Source organism: Zootermopsis nevadensis, unplaced genomic scaffold (genome assembly GCF_977971745.1).
Source record: "Zootermopsis nevadensis isolate Lab colony 2312 unplaced genomic scaffold, Znev_1.0 Znev_ptg000029l, whole genome shotgun sequence".
Classification (NCBI taxonomy): Eukaryota; Metazoa; Arthropoda; class Insecta; order Blattodea; family Termopsidae; genus Zootermopsis; species Zootermopsis nevadensis.
In genome coordinates, this window is record NW_028259161.1 from 8,801,340 (window position 1) to 8,817,902 (window position 16,563).

At 36.5% G+C, this 16,563-nt stretch overlaps 1 long non-coding RNA gene across 4 annotated transcripts in view; it reads left to right on the forward strand.

The window, feature by feature from the left end:
* The window catches only part of LOC110827961 (uncharacterized), a 500,889-nt gene that overhangs the window by 15,463 nt on the left and 468,863 nt on the right, over positions 1-16,563 (forward strand). For 2 of the 4 annotated variants that reach the window (XR_015537743.1, XR_002542517.2), the window contains exon 2: positions 4,983-5,129. This is a non-coding gene — a long non-coding RNA (uncharacterized LOC110827961). Of the gene's footprint in view, positions 1-4,982; positions 5,130-5,908; positions 6,640-7,364; positions 7,826-16,563 lie in introns of those variants that run through there. The other 2 variants (XR_002542519.2, XR_002542518.2) reach the window with 2 other exon arrangements.

The window sequence follows — 16,563 nt, forward strand, 5'->3', positions numbered from 1 at the left end:
AATCTTCGTTTCACATCTCTTCTGCCGTTACATAATTATAAACCATCATTTAGTCGTAAGGTAGCCGAAGGTACGAGCGAAGATAAGCCATAGCTGTATGGTATAGCGTCCACAATATTTAGTAAGGGTAGTAACAAGCACACCGTGGAGGAAAATAAATTACGAAATATATTTTATTAGCTTACCGGAATGTACTGAGTGTAACATGCATATAACTTTATCATAATGTCAAACTTTACAAGAGAAATGTTTATCCCTGTGAGAATCGTTGTCACGCGCTCAGGCCTTCTATTTAGATGTCACGCTGTAATTACTTACCAATATTCTGGTGCCACTTCGTGGCCATCCCGTTTTTTGTCGATTTCTTATCTTCTGAAGAACCCCAGTTTAACCTGATTCTTTCCATTACTTAAGATCAAAACAAATAGGCCTATTATAAATAGGCTATAGAATTAGCAAACATAGTAATAATGCTGTGCCTTATTGTGTTTTGTTACTGAGATGTAGTTACTGGTCTGTATATATTGCAGGCATAATCTGCTTTGCAATGGGGAGACATATTTAGTTGTGTGTCAGCAGTCAGTTACGTCTGTAGTAGAAAATTTGTTGTCTTTGTGTAAACAAAGAAATATAATATAAACGCCTATAAATGGCGAGTCAACATGGTTCGTTTCAAGACACTGTCCAGTGTTAACCTTTGACGAACTGTGAAAATTTTTCTAAAACTTCATAATTGTCGTTCCTCGTTAACGATATTAAAAGTAATAGCCTTCAGATAACAAATCAGAATCTTTGTTGTCTAGTTGATAATTTTAAGACCACAAATTTTCTAGGGTCAGAATTATTACTGACGACTATTGAAGTACAAGTTATAGATCGAATTAAATGTACGCTCTTGTAAGACGGGTGTGGATCTGTGTAGAAGAGGGTTATGCAATTAAAGATGTATTGAGTATGGATTTTGCTAAGAAATGGAGTCTTTCAAAAACGTCAAGATTCATTTTTGTGTTGTATGCCCCTTCTACTGTTTGAAAAATTAATATTGCGAGATTTTTCAAACTTGAAAGTAGCACCGAATTTCAGTACTGTGATACAGAAATTAAAATGCAGCTAGTATGCAATTTGGAACAATTAACCAGACTAATGCAGTTGTCCATTGATCGGATGGTGAAATTTATATACTCCCTGTCAAGGTTTCGAGTCTCGGGATTTGAGATCCTGACAAATTAACAGTGACATAGTGCGCTGAGGGATTTTGATAGACACTACAGTAATGTCAACATTTACCGGTGGAAGTCACAATTTCTGGTCTCAGTTCGACCCATGAACGCAAACAACGCAATACGCTCTTCGCTCGGTGTAGTTGCACTTAGTTCATGCATAGATTCGCCAGGCAACAGTTTATAAGCGTTTGCCAAAGCTCGATTTAAGCCTTTAGCATAGCAAGTTTCTCAAGGTTTTATGGTAGATTGAAGTATGTACATATTTCGAGGTGTCAAGATTACACTTTGGATACATCACCACCGCCTAATGAATTTGGTTATGAAGATTTCCGTCTTCTGGGTTGTTGCGCTGTGTAGTCTGATCGACCAGACTACACAGCGCAACAACCCAGAAGACGGAAATATTCATACTCACCGCTGTGAAAACCTCAAATCTTACGAATTTGGTTATGTTTCTTTCAGCTGTTCCTCAATTTGTTTTGTGTTTGAAAATACAATGGGAGGAGGAGTACAAAGCAAACTTATCTTCTCTACTACTACAACATTTAATAGTCTTTTTGGTTATCGATACAGGACGCTAATAATAACGAACTGAATTATTATTACTGCCAACTACGTCTGTTAAGAGACAAATCTGCGTTTACTGTGAATCGTAATTTCAAGGTTAGTCCGCCAGTCAAATGTTTTTCTGCTGCCAATGCAGTCTGTTGGATCATTAATATCTTTAACAAAGACTGTGTTATAAAATATTTTTTCTCTTGCCTTGTACCACATTTTTCTTCTTTTATTTTAGTATTGACCTGTAATTGGCGTTTAAGATGTTGCGAAGCACTTCAATAATTTTATTGAATTGGATTACTATTAATTGTAATTGGCATTTTGGCTCTTGATGAGTAAAGAATTGAATTGTTATTGTTGCTGGTAGTGATATCATTATCATCATCGTCATCATACGTCTTTTTCCGTCTTTAGTCTGTCAAAACTTGTACATAATGCCTCGAAATCCGTTACACTTGTTCGTCTGAATTTGAAGGAATTGAAATAAAAAGCGATTATTTTAAATTCACATAGTATGGATTATTTCTGGTGAAAGTACAGATCAGAAACTTTGGCTCATACGTTTTAAATCAACTTCGTGAGATCCCTGTGTTAGTGGTACAGATGACCACCTGACAGAAGGTCACAGTTTGCCTGGGCCAAGTACCAGAATTGCTGCATAAAATTTTACGGGTTGCAATAAGAAAAATCTATGCTGTACTATATGCCTGCTTGTAAGCATTTAAAGGGTTTACAACCGGCACACGTATGTTTCCCACTGCTTGTGTGGGTAATGCTTAATATAACATACCTCCTCCTCCTGAAGTTCTTTACTGTTTGTCACCTCAACACTGAAATCCTTCCAGTGCACCTGGTCCCGTCGGCGTCGCTCTGGCGTCATATCGTCCCGTCAACATTCTTGGAACTTGTTAAGTTTCGCAATGAGAGTTTTAATTAACATTTTGTACACGAATCCTCTCCCATTCTTATTATATTTTCAAGTCATTTCAACGTCATTTGATAGTGCTAGCAATATAAGCTCCGGGAGCCATGGCCATTAAATGACTGGCTATGTGCTCTATGTTCCAAACATTTTTGTTTAACATATTTATTTCTAATTGTTTAGGATTGAATGAAATACTATTATAAATGTCATACTAATTAGCATATCATTATGTGAGCATCATATGTTGCTTTCAGATGTAATTATTTTCAACTGTAATTAAGAAGTACGTCAGCCCCTGTATTTGGTATTAAATTCAGTAAATATTTGTTCTTTACAATAAAAATTTCCCTCCATGAAACAACGAGTTTTTCATGTAATTTTAGGCTTGGAGTACAGAAGCTGTGCTGTAGAATCACGTTCTGTATTTCAGAACTGTATTCTTCTCTGTAACTAGTTTACGATGATTTTTATGACAAATTTGAAGTTGTAAATATTCTTATTACTTATAGTGTTTTACATTTAAAAACAAAAATATGTATAGACTACCAATAACGTGTCAAATTTCGTCTCGAACATTGAGACATTAAAGGCACATTTGACAAAGCTTGTTTCATATTTGTGGTAATTATATCAAGTTCGAAGGCCGAAGACGCTGATACATTGGACTTCAAGGTAGTAACATCATGTGAGCTCGTAGATACATACCATCTTCCTAGAGAAACATACTGCCTAAATTCTCTGATCAGAAGATGGAGGCAGTAAGTTCGTCCATAACATTGGTATCTACCTACAAGTCCACACGGCTTTACTGTAAAGAAGACCACTGCTGCGCCATAAGAATCTTAAATTTTTATTTAAATATTTCCAAGGAAATTCATATGAAATTAATTAAATTATGCAAAGGGTTGGAGATTTAGGGATTCTGAAAACTAAATATTATTCAAGACTTCAATAGTAAAACCCGAAAATAGCACACCACAAATATCAAGGCCACTTTCTTGAGCCATTTGCACCCTCAATCAATCTTCAAGATATATATCCCTAGATCAGTGGTTCCCAAAGTGTGAGGCGCGCCCCCCCTGGGGAGGCGGCGAGTGGTTTTCTGAGGGGGGTGTTGTTTGTATGAAAAACTTCTTAACAAAAATGGAGAAATATTTTTAACATCCTTTGCTTGGTTGAGGCAGTTAAGTTGTCCTACAGTGCTGTAGAACTCAGAGCGTATATTTTATTACAGTTTTTTTTAAATTAAATGCATTGAATAATATATACTAAATTATAAAAAATGTGTACTCATAGCTAAATTTTATGTCAAATCTGTATGCTTGCACTTGTTCTGGAACGGGGGCATGAAATTTATGAAATGTTTAAAGGGGGGCGAAAGGTATAAAAGTTTGGGAACCTCTGCCCTAGATAAGAATTAACATCAAAAAACAACGTATATAAGTTTATGCGTTATTACGAGGTGCTTCTGGTCAGTTCAGGTTAAAACAATTTTTTTCTCATATTTTATAATGTATTTTACTTCGTTACCATTTGTGTCAAACCTTGGTTCATAAAATGTACATCCCTGTAATGGCCAAAGCACGTAACGCTGCATGACTATAAATAGAATTTCAATTGGAAGTGGTCAGAATTGCTGTTGTTGATTATCATTGTGTAACTACATAAGCTTTCGAGTTGACTGCCAGTCCAACGATTTTTAAAGCGATGAAACGGTCAGAAATTGGAGTTGATTTTCTAGAGGCAGAACGAGTATTTTCCACAGTGTTTGCCATTGTGCAGCTCGTCATTGTGCACTTCGTCACTGCGTTGACGTCAGTGAATTGTCGGCACATTCCACTGTGAATGTGTTGGTTGGTTGGTTCGAGGGTTTGGTTAACGAAGTCCATTCACATACAAGGCAACCATCAGACGTTATGTAATGTAGAAAAGTCGCGTATTGTTTGATGAAAATTCTCAGGAAATAAAAAGACACTGCAATCATATTGGGCTTCGTTGTGATGTACGTCTTGATAGAAGCCTGTATAGTAGTGTAGTATAATATAACCACATCACACTACGGAACCAAGGAAAGTTTTTTTAATAATAATCATCGATACAATACTATACCAACCATGTATTTAACGTGTATATGCAAATAAAGAAATCAGACGCGTTTTATTTCCTTTCCGGAACGAAACAAATTTGTCTTGAAAGTTATTTAAAAGATATTCGGCTTCGACGGGTTAATGGTACCCTTCTGTTGAGTTCGCTCAATGTTTTTTTTTTCCTTTCAGACTTTGCATTATTGCTACGAGCCCCGCCTATGTCATCTTCTTTGATTTGATCATCCTAGCAATGTTTAGTGACGAACACAAAACACTTCGAAATCTCTTCTTCCATTCATGTGAAAGACCAAGTTTCATACCCGTGTAAAAGAACAGGTAAGATTATAATTGTATGTATTTTAAGAATAACACCGCGCTCTACAAAATCTGTACCTATTACAGCATAGTTTTTAAGGAAGAAACCTGTATTTCTGTTAGTTTCCTAGAACAGTTTCAATATTTGATAACACACGTAGTTCAATTATATTTTACAGTTGTATGACGAGGCTTTCAGCATATTAGACTGCTTAGCGTCGAGTAAACGGATGATAGTGAATAATGAATTGGTAAAGACAAGAAGGAAGCTGTCATAACATAAAGTCGTACCCCGGCATTTACATGACGAGACTGAGGAAAACCACGAGAAACCTGTCAGGACAGCCGATCTCCGGGCCGACATTTGAACTGGGACCTCCCGAATACAAAGCAGGCGTGCTAACCACTCGATCATTACGTTCAGTGTGACGAGATTAGAAACACATTTTACTTTTTAAACGTTTTTAATTCCGCTCGGTTGGTACCCACAATAAGTACAAGTTTATTTGTATTGAGGTCCCTGTTAGAATTATAATCGCGCATTCGATGTTCATTAATGTCCGCATGCGCGAAATATAAGGGCACTAAAACGTGTTGCGTTATGTTCGATGAAAGTAAATCCACTGTTGTCTGTGCATCGCTAACATCAATAATTAATTAAAACGTTTTTTCGGTATTATGTCTATTTAATTAAATACTTCGATAATTAATTACAATATATACTGAATCGTTTTTCTTTTACAATTTATGATTTTCTATACTATGAGACATGTTTTGTTGACTTATTTTATTAAATATAGGTCTACATCCGATATAAGTGAGCGCAAACTGCTGAGGAATAAAACATTGCAAAGAATACTGATGGACATATAGTGCACTAAACAGTACTGGTGTTATACTATCATCTGGGAATGGTTTTGATACCAGTGTATGCCAGCAGCAAGACAAATTGAGACACTTCTTTGACACAGAAAAACAGGACGTCAAACAGTCTCAAACAGTCGATTATAGTTCAAGGCCATTTGATTAGGAAATATTCAGTGTAAAAATTATTCGCGTGTGACCGTTTGTTCATTGTTTATTTGCCTGCAATGAAGAAAAATTGGCTCTTTAACCCTTCGAAGCGGAATCTTGCCTTTGAATAATATTTAAAACTTTGAGCCATTACCTCGAGGAAAGCACAACCCCACATTCATTATTAAAATCAACTAGTAAATTTTGTTTAAAGATATAACCGCTGTTTACTCTGAAAATTATACAAAATTGATAAATACACTTCGTGGGCAAATCACAGAATTATTTAAAGATAAGAAACGGGTGGTACGTGCAGTTACTTTTAGACTCTGAAGTGTTAACGTGGATATTAAAATTGTTAGGAAATTAATGTCGTCGAAATTCATGTCACTTATATAACGATAGTAAATAAGAACAATAAAATAAAATTGTATTTCTTGTTCAGGCCATTAAATACATGACACTGATTTAAATCGTGTACAGAGTATCTCTCGCTACATGAAGACTGTGTAACTGATAATAAGACAACACATTTCCACGCAATCTGGTATAGAACAAACTTCCTACCCTCTTCCTTTCCAGTCGATCGACCGCATAATTGTTACAACTGGAGTCTTGTTTGTGCTATCGATTTCCGTTGAAGTCAAGATTGACTCGACGACAGTAGAAAGACTCTCAGCGACCAGACGCTCGTATGTTTATGTTTTCAACCCTGTCACAAAATGTTTCAACATTTTAGGTATTATTTACGCATTAGAGTAGGGCGTAAGCGAAGAACGCCTTATGTTCATGTACTGTCCGTCTGGCGATTTCCTGTTTCAGTCGATAAGATCGCCCTCTTCTCCATCTTTCGGCTCGGATCTAAATTGAATTCACTGTCATTTGTTTTGTATTGTAATCATTTCACATATTTCCATGCGTAATTTCTTAAATGTTATTACTAGGGTTCGGATGTTCATGACATGTCATATTTTTATTGGGGCTTCTATTTTCATTCTAAACTGAAATTAAACACTAACTGGGTTACCCTAATCATAATTATGCTGTTTTTATTTTGCATATAAATGCATATTTAGGTAATTTTTATGTGTTTGGTCATATTTTGGTTATATTTTGAGGATAAAATGCATATTTTTGTTATATTTTGAGGATAAAATGCATATTTTGGTTATATTTTGATGATAAAATGCATATTTTGGTTATATTTTCTGGATAAAATTCATATTTTGGTTATATTTTCAGGATAAAATTCTACTTGTAACTACATTTCTCAGACACTTACAGTGAATCCCTATGTGAAATGATGGCGTCTGCCAACTGAATAAAGTGAACAATGAGCAGTTCAAATTTTTCTTGGAGAAGTACATGAATCAGTTAATTCCAGACGAATCAACACTAAGGAAAAAATGTGTACCTGCCTGTTATGAAGATGTTCTGAAAAGAATTATATGTACTGTGGGCGACAATAAGATTTGGGTTTCGATTGATGAAACAACGGATGTCTGCGGCAGGTCTGTAGCGAATGTCGTTATTGACACGCTCTTTGCTGACCGCCCTGGTGACTTATTCCTTCTTGGAACAGTAAGCCACTCCTCTATCGCTGTAATTTTCGATAACGCGATGAAACGTTTGTGATGTATTTTTATAGGAGCACATATACTCAACATCTGATGCTAATCCAAAACGAGGCATTTACAACTTAAAACGACTGAGGTTTTTGATTAAAATTGCTAGGAAATCAAGTAATGTAATAGTTATACATGCATATGTAAATAAATAACATGATTGAAATACAAAAACCTTTTTTTTTAAATTTTACCCTATATTTTTTCATAACAAATTAGGTCATATTTTGCCTTTTATGGGTCATATTTTGCTATTTTTGGGGGCATATTTGCATGCGTATTTCTCGGTTTTTAGGTCATGAACATCAAAACCCTAGTTATTATTATAAAATTTAAAATATAAACATTTTAAAAAGACATTTCAACAAATATTGGTTCTGAATATTTTTTTTTGCATTGTTTAAATCCATTTTCTATCACATCTATCGGATGTGGCGTAAAGAGGACCTTTGTATACTCTGCAGACTACACCTATGGAATCTTGTATGTGTACCGCAAACACTGGTGTCTCTGTGTTTTCGGAAGACAGCCGAGACAAGTACTTTTAGCCTTCTATCATCACGTCTGGAAATGTGGCTGAATGCTTTTCAGGCTGTCTTCAAAAATTTATATGAACCGTTTTGTATTATTCTTTGTGCACGCGTGGAGTAATTCTTAACGACCAGACAGAAACACGTTTTCTGGCCATCCTACCTTGGACAAAAATATTTTCAATACTGTTAATGATAAAAAATCCTATAAACTGGAGAAACATTTGAACAAATTGGAGACGTTAGAATCAGAACGATGTTTTTACAAATTTCTTCATTGGCACGAAGTTTAGAAAGTACGTGGAAAGACTTTGGTTCTGGTCATTTATTCATTCGTCCTCATGGTTTTGGGGATGGCGTCTCATCCTGGAAGCTGGGGAGAACTGTCCGGAGAAAATAAGAAAAGAAAACTGGTGGTTCGTAGAGTCCAGTCTTTGGGAGAAGATTATCTGCCTTATTCAAGCTGCAATTGCCGGTCTGTTGTGTGGAAGAACAGTGGCGAAAAAGATGTAGGATTCGATAGCACGGAATCAGGAGCGTTACCTTATTCGTCCATTTTATCTAACATCATTACGCTTCCAGTTCTTTACCAATCTTTTTTTCTGTTTCTTGTCACGTCCCGGGTTTAGAAAGCGTCTTTTACCGCTTTCAGTAATACGTTCATTTTTTTATACTCTGGTCTCTATATACGGACATGGGACGCAGGTATTTTTGTTTGACAGTTTCGTCTGCCATTTGAACGACAGCCCTTAGATTCATTCGATTTCTCCGTCTTAAAAAAAATTATGAGCGTGGTTAATCATCATGGAAAGTAATACGTTATTTGTGATTGAATCTGCACTTTTAATTAATCAAAATGACAAACCATCTAGGCATTAATTTTGAATGTTAAAATCTGCATAAATAGCCGTTAAATTGTTCAAGAGGGCACGGTCATTTTGGTAATTAAGTGTAAGTGACCCATTTCTGTAAGTCCTTTACAGCTTTGTGATCTGAATCTGTATCATGTTCACATTTCATACAACTGTAATATCTATAGCGATGGTCGATTTTCGAGATACCAGAGTAACCAAACGACGTAGGTTTGCAGATGGCAGCATGATAGCGATAGGCTACAAATTACTTCCAGACTTACTTTTAGTCGAGTTAATCAGATTACTTCGTTACTTGTAAGTGATTAGCTATGAACTGGATAATCCAGGTTAGATATCCTGCCGGGATAATAATATTCCTCCTTACTAGAATATGTAATCTTATTCTGGAACCCGCCAAGCATTTTATTCTCATTTTCCTGGTGTAGAGCGGCCGAAGCGTAAAGCTAATCTAAGTTCAGTCGAGTGTCGAGGGTACGAACCAGATTAGCTTGACATTTATTCCCAGCATGCCTCCCTTCTTATGTGATGCATAGACCAGGGACTGCCCTATAGCCTTGGATCATAAGAACGTAAGACTGCGAAATTCGATGGCAAGGTCTTTATTTTGAAGAATAATTGTAGGCCTGTACTTCCTTGTTTAAGAGCTCTGAAATGACACATTAGATTTTCTGTTTCACAGCAATATATCTAATTTTGTCTGTATAAAGATATTTCAAGACCACGGTTAATTTGTTATCCTTAAAGGCGCTTGAATGGGTCAGATTATATGACGTCGGATGATAGGAGTATTGGTTAATAATGAATTTGAGAGAATGTAGAAGGAAATGGTTCAGGTTTAATTTTAGGCCAGCCAAGTATCCAGGCCTGTCTGCAGTACGTCGGATTTAAATTTCTTTGTTCAAGAGTTCTTAAAGTTTATATGTTGGGTGCTTCATATGTCTTACTTTAATTTCATGTATTTCATTCTGTCAGATAAAGTAGAAGTCGGCTGTACTGAGCTGATTGAAGATGTGCAGAACTGTGTACCTTGCGTTAATGACAAAGCTTATTGTGCTGCAATTGATATTGTGTTACACATAAACGAATAATAAAACAATTACGTTTGTTAGCCCCGTTGCCTTGAACTGAAGCTTGTTTCGCATTGCACAAGCGCCAGGAAATATGACAATATGCGGAAATGTTACGGCTTTCAGAACATCTAAAATGGAACTGTTGAAAGAACTTCGACATCATCCAGTTGGTTTCTCGTCGTTCGTTTCATTATCGCTTTACTTTTATACTGTTCAGAATGCATGCACTAATAATTATGTTCTCTTGAAGGATCCTTTATCGCGTATTGCTGCATTATAACACAGGCCCATGTTGGAAGAAAAACACGATCTCCTTCCACTTCATTAAATTGATTGTTATTAGTTCTAGTATAGCATCCGGTGGCCGTTTTGAATTTCGGTCCAGGTGTTGCCAGTGCCGACGTACGGCCTTCGTGATTCACCCTTGTCACTTCAGTCGAATGTTAGGTCTGTATTTCCAAGCAGGCCACAAAAGCTTCATTCTCAATTTAATCAACGCTGAGTAACTCGTGTATCTGTTGTGAGTCGTTAAATAGCATACACACTAACTTAGCCAATTACTTTCTCAATATGTTTAATACTAGCATGGAAGAGAGAATGTTATATCTTAATGGCAAACATTTGGTTAGAAAGTTGAGGCTAAGTAAGAAAAATAAGTAATTTTACTATAAAATAACAAACCTTAGGAACTTTATGTATCGTTTTAATTTAATTGAAATGCGGTGTTTCGGAGACTGGTGTCTGTCTCCTGGAGACATTAAATTAAAATGATGAATACAGCCCAGAAATTGTGTTATTTTAATAATACGCCATCTATAGAAACCTTTAGATTTGAATTATTAAATACTGTTTGGACAAACCTGAACCTCCGAAGGGTTAATACACTTTCTTTAAATACTTAAGAAGTATTTAAATGTGTTCTCATAGAATATGTGTATTCATTCCGATTCGTATTTACAGTAAACGTATCCACCTCTTTTTATTTTATGTACTGACCTAAAATTTTCTTGAGTTCAAGGCTACGGTAATTTGTTACCTGACCTGGCCGAAAATATATGCTTGTACCATGAATAATAACTCAGATTGGTACAAAACATTAACATCATACTTAACACAGAAATTAAACAGCACTAGTACAGTTATGTTCTCATAGAGATTTCATAATTGATAGACAGAGTTGTCACAAAAATATTTATTTTATCGTCGTATCACCAAACGTAGCAATTGAGACTGCCATATGTTCCGGATAACTTGGTTTCAGATCTCGACCCCATGATTTCTCCAGTTTCTCCCGTCAAACATACAGATAGTGCCTTAAAGTAGTCCATGACAACATTCGTGTTTTTTCGTGTCTTCTCGCCCTCGTATTTACAGTGCTCTTAATGTAGCTTACGGAAAAACGCCTTTAATAAGATGGAAACGACCTACTTAACATGTTGAATCACTTGCTTAAATGTAGTTTCATTAATATGCTCCACTCTGTTAGCTTAAACAGTCCTTTGTATTGTGTCTGCACAGTACAGACATTCTGGAGGTCGCTGTACCCCACAGTAGCCTACTTAGCTACAAGGCAACTGCTCGCCCATTCGAATACAACCTGAATCGAACCACCAGTAACACATTGCATGCCTTAACTCAGGGGTAGATAATTCCCCGTAAAACATGTTCATACTTACCGCTGTAAAAATCTGAAATCTCATGTTATTTAAATTTGTAAGCTTCAGTCGCGTGCAGTTCTTTACACATGACCGTAATCAATAGGAAATAAAAACAAACTGGGAACACGGAAGCCAATAAAACTGACTCTTGAGTTACAACACCGTTTTCAGCGATAGATAAAATGATTTCATTTCAGATAATGTTAATGTGTCAACAAATCGTAATGAACTCCGTGGACCTCAGTGTTATGCCGCCATTCCCGTCCTCCTTTCATTTTATTTGGTGCAGAATACAAATTATGAAGCTTATCGTTATAAGTTTTCTGCGTCCTACTTCTACTCCTCTCTGAGCTCCAAGTATTGTCCTATGCACTTTGTTCTGTTTTCCTCCTCGAAGGCGGCAGGATTAGTCTTACACCTAAACGACAGGGCAGGTAAAATACCTCTTTTGTACCTCTTAAATAGGATTCAAGAAGACGCAAATAATGATTGGTATGATAATACGAATTCCTGATATTTTAATGTCCTCTTAATTTCGTCGTTAATGTAATTTGTGGTTGTAACTAGCTTTTCCAAATGTTTGTCTTTTACACCTTTTAGAAGGTTTAATTAATTATCTTTTTAAAAATATTAAGTCTTGAATTCAGGTGACAACACGAACGACATAGTTTTCCCTGCATTTCCCTCTTGACCAAATTCTATATTAGTGCTTAGAATGCAACAGAATCGCCGATTAATTTTGAATCGGAGTATGTGAAAAAGACCAATCCGTTAAATCTGGTACGAAATTTTCAGTGTTGTGCACATTACAAGATAATCCTGTTTTCATATTTATTATTCACTAATATTATCTTCAAATTGTAAGGGAGTTCGCTGGTTTTTAACTTCGATTTCTTGTATCGAATGAGCCATTCTTAATGTTACGCATGTAGAAATTGTCAATGCTTTTTATTCACACGCAAAGTATTACAAACAGTCTGAACATTGTCACGGTGCGTCTGTTCCGGTGGTCACGATCTGCGAGACCCCTGTCAGAACCGGACTATGAACACACTGCCTGCTGCTGCATTCAAGATTGATGGTTACCGAAGGAAAGTAGAAGAAAAAAGTAGCAGAAGATTTTTTTCCCATTTCTTTCTTCCAGACCGTAGGGGCAGAAAGTTATCAAAGTTGCGTGCAGAAGAAAAGTTATTGAAGGCGAGATGCTGTGGAATGATGCAACGAACTTTGATATTTAGACGTACAGAAATGGGTTAAACTATAAGTGGATTAATTTTCCACACTGTAAGTAGTGAGGACATAATGCGAGTTTACTATCCATATACCATTATTTAATACATCACAAACTTTAATGTTGTGTATCTGTAGTTTCAAGGAAGTAAAAGGAAGGATAGCCATGGCCAAGGCAGCTTTCGTCAAGAAGAGGATACTTCTCACTAGCAAGTTGGGCTTGGAGATGAAGAAGAAACTAGTGAAGTGTTACGTATGGAGTGTCGCGCTGTATGGAGCAGAGACTTGGACACTCAGGAAGAAGGAACAGAAATACCTGGAGAGTTTCGAAATGTGGTGTTGGAGAAGAATAGAGAAGATCAGGTGGACGGATCGAGTGACCAACGAAGAAGTATTGAGGAGAGTCAACGAGCAAAGAAGCATTCTGCAGGCGATTACACGAAGGAAAGCTAACTGGCTGGGACATATTATGAGAAGGAATGGATTAATGAGTGATATCACCGAAGGCCAGGTTGAAGGAAAGAGAGGACTAGGAAAAAGATTGATACAACTAACCGACGACCTTAAACAAGGAAAGAAGATGACGTTCCAGGAATTAAAGCGAGAAGCCGAGAATAGGGACAACTGGAGAGCTCTTTTTGGGCAGAGCAATGGACCTGTCGTAAGACAGAACACTTAATAATAATAATAATCTGTAGTTTGCTGCACAATCTACGAAATAAAGTGAAGCACTGATAGCAATAATAACGAGTTTCCCAGAACTTTTGCCGACATTTTCCCCTCAAGGTTAAATCCATACGCATGTTAAACTATTAAGAATAATCCTTTTTAATTTTGGTTTAATTAATCAATACGCCAGCTAAATATTTATATAGACTTAAAAGAAACCTGTGATTCAGTTAGGAGGGAATTATTAAACAACATTCTCATTGACTTCGGTGTACCCATTAAACTAATTAGTGCAATTAGAAAGTGTTTAAATTAAGCCTGTAGCAAAAACTGAAAATTGACATTTTGTTTGATAGAGGTCGTATTCAGAATAGTATGAAATATGCAGATGCTTTATCACACTTTCTTTTCAACTTTGATTTAAAATGTGTTATCAGGAAGGTCCAAAGGAGACAAAGAGGGATTGGAAATTAATGGGACACATCTGTGCTGATAGTGTCATTTTTGTACAAAGACGCACAAATCTTTCCACAGAATATCTGTTAAATGCTGGTAAGGAAATTGATCCAGAGATAAAACAGAAAATTTAGGAGAAATTTAATTATGGGAATGCTTCTTACAATGCAGTTCAGAATTGAATGTCTTAACGTCTGCTATCTTAAGACTCAAAGGATTAAATATATAAAAATACGATGTTACCCGCTGTTGTGTGGGTGTGAAATTTGGCTTCTTACATCAAGGGAAGAAACCATATTGAGGCTGATTAAGAATATTGATCTGAGGAATCTGTTTGGACCAAAGGGGTGACACGAGACTGGAGGAAAAACTATGACGAGGAGCTCCATAATATATACTCGCCACCTTAAACTATTAAAGTAGTATTTGATACGATCTGTGTAATATCTTTTTTATTTAGAACTTTATGAATTTAAAGTCATCCATACTTCTGTTATTTCCTCTTTCTTAGACCCACGTTTTCTCCTCAATACTATATTCTAATGCACTTTCAGTCTATATTCCTCATTCAGGTATTTAAATTTATGCCACTGAAATACCAACATGGCAACAACCTTTGCAAGCTGGATTACCCCTGTTTATAATGCTATTATCACAGATATTGAATAACTAATTGCGACAAGATGAGGTTTTTAAAAGCAAGGATAACTTTTGAAAGTTATGAAGGTGATTGGACATTATCAGCTGAAATCGATGTCGAATTCTGAAGGACACACCTGAAACGCTGTATTGATATCGCTAATGGCCCATGCTGGAGCCACCGCTATGATCCCGAACCGATATTGCTCTTTCTGCAGTTCACACTAAACGGTTCGGAAAATGGGAAAACGCTTTACTTTACGATACATTTCCATTCGTGTTTTGCTACGACAGGAGAACACTTTGCCACACAGGTCTTGCCCGATTTTGCGAAAGGGGTTGAATACGTGTATATGGGGGCTTGCGGTCGTAATGCATGAAGACGTCGATTATCATCCATGTAACTATGCGATATGGAAGGCATCTGCAGCACCATGCTATTTTTCAGATCGATATTCTCGTATATCGATACATTACAACGTTCGGCATGTGGCCTGAAAAAACTGAAATACTTAAATCTCTCAGCATACAGCACTTCATTGATCACCGAAATGAAATAGAAATCTTCAATGGATTCGCAACATGAAAAATGGGTCTCTAATCACCGCGGTATTGTGCGTTTTCTGATTACGGATGGAGAGGACTTCCTCCAGATGTGGAGGGTTGCTGCCAGTATACTAAACAAGCAATCGCGGACAGCCGAGATGGGGTGATCTCTTACCTTGGTGACTGAGAGAGGGCTACAACTATCCATTGCAAAAAATAGAACCGTCTTACTAAATGTTTCACAGGAGCTCAGAATTGGACTGGTTCTTCAAATAAATATCTACATATAAAGTTTTATGTTATTTACTTGTGTCAGCTTTCTTTCATGTTTCATCTGTCATATTGATGTTACTGTGGGGTAAATTAATATATTCAGCCTGTAATATCCCGGAGCGGCCTTTATTTAAATTTTTGTGTTGGCGAATTATCTCGTGGGTGCGATACTAGTAGAAGATTAGTTTAATTACGATTTCTACAAGCATATTTTTAATAAACCAACCCTGCAATGCACCTCTTAATATATACATACCCAAACAAGCATACTCATAAGGAATTCAGTATATTAGTACATTATTTTATATGTTGATATAATTTGCGATGAACTTACCTTCCGTTCTGTGTTTACTGGTTTGTTGCATTGTCCGGATACACTTAGTAAATTATTTGCAGATATTTTAATCAGAGTAAATGTCAGTCACGTACGAGAAGAGCCTACATGCAGTCTATTGTATATTGCAAAATACATTTTTCCACCTTCGAAGCTGATCAAAGTTTCCTGTGCCTAAAGTAAAAATAGAGGAAGGGTTGGATGGATTATTCAGTGTAAAAACTCTGTAACGTCTGTACTGAAACCCTGTGCAATGTCCGGCTGTATAATAGCAGTCTTCTTTTTTGTAAAAGTTTCAGTCGATGATTCCATATGTAGGAAAAGGATAGAACTAGAATGGTAACCTCTTTCTACAGGTCCTGGCGTCAGAATAGATCCAGGGATTATCTTCCTCCGCCTGTAATCGAGTTCAGTGCTGAGGTTTCTTTCCTCTTCCCGCTATCCTTTTTATTCGAAGCTTGTCCTCTGTACCTTCTTGGCAATTCTCCCGAATTAAGGACAGGACAAGATCTGTGAACATCTCAGTATTCACTTGG